At 43.5% G+C, this 4,825-nt stretch overlaps 1 pseudogene; it reads left to right on the top strand.

Moving 5' to 3' along the window:
* Positions 1 to 1,380: 1,380 nt before the first annotated feature.
* Positions 1,381 to 3,289, top strand: LOC116376991 (olfactory receptor 11A1-like; annotated as a pseudogene).
* The last annotated feature ends 1,536 nt before the right edge of the window (positions 3,290 to 4,825 follow it).

The raw sequence follows: 4,825 nt of genomic DNA on the forward strand, positions 1-4,825 counted from the left end.
TGATGAAGAGTACAAAGGAGGTAGAATCAGTGACTCATATCATTGATTAATGTCTATAAATTTAATTTGACGCTTTTACCTTAAATTAGCTCAAATTATTTATGCAGCGTTCAGCAGCTGATAGATTGGGAAGCACCTTCATATTAATTGTGAAATATAAATATAAATAAATGTAATTTAGATCATTAGGTCTAAGATATTTCTGTCAAAGATTATTTTATTATGTGACTTAAATTAGTTTGTTTTAGGAACATCAAACTCATTCACATCTGGATATTGTGTTGTTTTCACCTGATGGCTCCGATGGGCAGATGTGTTCAAACCGCTGAGGTTCAGGAAATCTTTGGCCTTAAAATACGTACGTCAACAATGTAACAAGAAAACACGTCACAAGCGTAACTAATAATACGCAACAACACTATGGGTTGTATGTTCGGCATCGTGGGACCATCCTCCTCCTGCTACATTACATGAACTACACATTTCATAATTACATTACATTACATTACATTACATTACAGTCATTTAGCAGACGCTTTTATCCAAAGCGACTTACAATTCAGAGTCTATCACATTTCTACACCGTAGGCTCAGCTACGGGAGCAATTTATAATATCTTATGATATATATAATATCATAATGAGGCCACTCTGCTGCTGCAGGTGTCTGGAAGTTTGAAAGAAGTCAAAGCAGAGTTCAGCTGGAGAGATTCACAGTCGGACTGCAGATGGTAAAATCTCATTCACACACAATGTCACGAAGGTGTTTAGTCATTTCTGAGCTGAGGGTTCTATTGACTTTGAAACTGTTCGTTTGGGGTTGTTTGAAAATCACTTTAATGAAGCTGTTCAGTGCCGTTATGCCGAGCTCTGTTCATGTGTGCTTCATGTTTCAGCTTCACATTGTTCCAGACAAGCAGACGTTTAAAACAGACACGTTATAATACAGACACTACTGTACACCAGTGGTGGGCCGTCAGGGCCTGCAAGGCCTTCTCTGCTGGCCTAAACAGAATCACAAAGTTATATCTATTTTATAATTTAATAATTGTTCTTAAATACACTACATGGGAGTGATGGTGGGTCCCACAGCCAGACCAGCTGAGAACCACTGTCCTCCATGAGTGCAGAAAACATTATATTTTCCTGAATATAAGCTTCTGCATTTTCCAGATGCTTTGGTACTATTCAAACATATTGCAAGTCTCGTACTGAATGTTACGTACATTTAATACGTACATAGTTACAGTCTTAGAAACTGATAATATCTGTGGCGCCATCATGTGGTTATAAGGTGGTATTTCAGCTGCAGGACAGCTGTGAAGGCCTAGGTATAAAATGCACGGCCCACCACTGCTGTTCTGTGTTCAGTAGAGTGATGATGATCAACTCAACATACGTTTCTTATTTTACACTTGCTGCCTACATTGACACGGAGCTTTTTAAATACCTGTTTTTCATGATTGTTATGTTTTTATTAGTGCCAGGGCAACAATTAAAATATTTAATCGCGATTAATCGCATGGATTTTTTGCGTTATGGCAAAGTTCAATAATGAATTCAAAAGTAGTGTATTGCGCACTTTTATTTTAAAAGTACTGCTATATGAACAAAAGGGCAATAACATTTGGTTCACGAGATGCAGGTAGCATGTTTTATACTTAATGTGAATATAATTCATACTTTGTTGGCATCTTATTCTGAAAACCGGATGTTCGTCTGAAGAAACCGGATGTTGTCTCACGTTAATGTTTCCGCTAACTTTCAAAGTCCTTCACTCGCTCCCGATCTGTGCCGTTTAAATGCGTTTACCGTGAATGTCAGTATAGAGGAGCACTAACATGTAAGTGTCTGCTGAGTTGACCACGGAGATCTGAGTGTCTGCTGACTTTACCACAGCGATGTCCAGTAGTCTCCAGGGAGAGCAACAGCTGGTGCAGCTTCTCTCTTAATTTCTGCCCCCCCGACCAGAAGCGGAAGTCGCCTTTTCTCTACGGCAACCCCGAAGGGACATCATATCTCTAATACAAAACGATAAACATGAGACAGTCTGTTACAATAATAATACATTTAAAATACTTAACTGTTTTTTTTGTTGTTTTTTTGTTGTTGTTTTTTAATTATTATTATTTTTTTTTTTTTCCCATCTCAAAAGGCTCAAGGACATACACACAGACACACACACACACACACACACACACACACACACAGTCACACACAACTGACTATAGGATGTTTGCTGGCTTTTATCCCACTGTTCTTGTCATCCTCTTGTTGTTATGTATATGTATTGTCTCTTGTCTTTCAATTAAAAAATAAAAATAAAATAAAATAAAATAATAGTAATAAATTTAAAAATGCGTTAACGCGAGATAAAATAATTGTCGGCTTTAATTAATGAATGCGTTAACGCGAAATTAACGCGTTGACTTGCCCAGCACTAGTTTTTATATATGTTAATTGTTGGTTCCAACCTTCTGCTGATTGTGGTGATCTGTATGAACAGAAACTTACATGAACCTATGTACCTTTTTCTCTGCAGCCTGTTTGTAAATGAACTGTTTGGTAGTACAGGGTTGTTTCCATTCCTTCTGCTTCAGATCCTCTCTGACATTCACACTGTTTCTGCTCCAGTTTGTTTCCTGCAGATCTTCTGTTTGTACACTTATGGCAATGTACAGTTTTATAACTTAGCCATCATGTCTTATGACAGATATCTTGCTATCTGTTGTCCTCTACAATATAACACACGTATGAGTAATAAGAAAGTTGCCACTCTTATTGCTGTGACATGGTTGCTCATATTCATTGAGAATGGTTTCACTCTGACTTTGATCGTTCCTCTCCAGCTGTGTGGGAACATCATTAACAAAGTCTACTGTGACAACTACTCTGTTGTTAAACTGGCCTGTTATGACACGACGGTCAATAATGTCTTTGGACTCGTTGTTAGTGTCTTCTCAGTCTTTGGGCCTCTAACTTTAATCCTTTACTCTTACGTGAGGATCTTTAGAGTTTGTTTCTCTGGTTGTAAACAGACCAGACAGGAAGCTGTCAGTACCTGCACACCTCACCTCGCTTCTCTGCTCAACTTCTCTTTTGGAGCTTGTTTTGAAATATTACAGAGCAGATTTGATATGAACGGTGTTCCCAACATATTGCGTATTTTTTTATTGATGTACTTCCTCACATGCCCGCCGCTCTTCAACCCTTTAATGTACGGACTGAATCTGTCTAAAATACGTGTTTCATGTCAAAATCAGATTTCAAATGTAGGCTCTCAGCATTAGCATTAGCATCAGCAGCCTATTCTCTTTAATGATACGGACCTTTGTGTTTAAAACACATTTACTCAGACTTGTTTTGCTTTTGTGAACACAGAGACGTGATGTCCTCAGTTTTAGAAACAGCTGCATCATGTTGTGTCAGATTTGAGAAATGAGACAAAATGTATTTAATAGCAAAGGGGAAATCAAAAGTACTATGTAAACAAAAAATATCATGTTTACTAAGACAGAATGCTAAAACTCGGGCATGGGAGGAGTTCGGGGAGGCCATGGAGAAGGACTTTCGGTTGGCCTCAAGGAGGTTCTGGCAAACCATCCGACGGCTCAGGAAGGGAAAGCAGGGCTTACCCCAGGCTGTTCTCAGCAGGGGGGGGAACTGCTGACCCGGACAGGGGACATCGTCGGGCGGTGGAAAGAGCACTTTGAGGAACTCCTAAACCCGACCAACATGTCCTCTGAAGAGGAGGCAGCGCCTGAAGATCTAGGGGGAGGCTCACCCATATCCCTGGCAGAGGCCGCTGAGGTAGTCAAAAAGCTCCTTGGCGGCAAGGCGCCGGGGGTGGATGAGATCCGCCCTGAGATGCTCAAAGTGCTGGACATAGTTGGGCTGCCCTGGCTGACACGCCTCTTCAATGTCGCATGGGGGTCGGGATCAGTGCCCATGGAATGGCAGACCGGGGTGGTGGTTCCCATCTTCAAAAAGGGGGACCAGAGAGTGTGCTCGAATTACCGGGGTATCGCACTACTCAGCCTCCCGGGGAAGGCTTATGCCAGGGTGCTGGAAAGGAGGCTCCGACCGCTTGTCGAACCTCGGATTCAAGAGGAGCAGTGCGGATTCCGTCCCGGCCGTGGAACAGTGGACCAGCTCTTTACCCTCGCAAGACTACTGGAGGGGTTCTGAGAGTTTGCCCAACCAGTCTACATGTGCTTTGTGGACTTGGAGAAGGCTTTCGACCGGGTCCCTCGGGGGTTCTTGTGGGGGGTGCTGCAGGAGTATGGGGTGCCGGACCCGTTACAACGGGCGATACGGTCTCTGTACGACTGCAGTAGGAGCTGTGTCCGCATTCTCGGTAATAAGTCAGACATATTCCCGGTGGGTGTGGCCTCCGCAGGGCTGCCCTTTGTCACCGGTCCTGTTCGTGACTTTCATGGACAGGATATCTAGGCGCAGCCTCGGGGGGGAGAACGTCAGGTTCGCCTGGGGGATCGCCTCTCTGCTGTTTGCAGATGATGTGGTCCTGTTAGCCTCCTCGAATCATGACCTCCAGCATTCACTGGGGCGGTTTGCAGCCGAGTGTGAAGCGGTGGGGATGAGAGTTAGCACCTCCAAATCAGAGGCCATGGTTCTCTGCCGGAAACCGGTGGATTGCTCCCTCCAGGTGAGGACGGAGTGCCTACCTCAAGCGAAGGAGTTTAAGTATCTCGGGGTCTTGTTCACGAGTGAGGGTAAGATGGACCGGGAGATCGACAGACGGATCGGTGCGGCTGCAGCAGTAAAGCAGGCGCTGCACCGGACCGTCTTGGTGAAGAGGGAGCTGA

This window comes from Anarrhichthys ocellatus, unplaced genomic scaffold, assembly GCF_004355925.1.
Source record: "Anarrhichthys ocellatus isolate YVR2014 unplaced genomic scaffold, GSC_Weel_1.0 scaffold776, whole genome shotgun sequence".
Lineage (NCBI taxonomy): Eukaryota > Metazoa > Chordata > Actinopteri > Perciformes > Anarhichadidae > Anarrhichthys > Anarrhichthys ocellatus.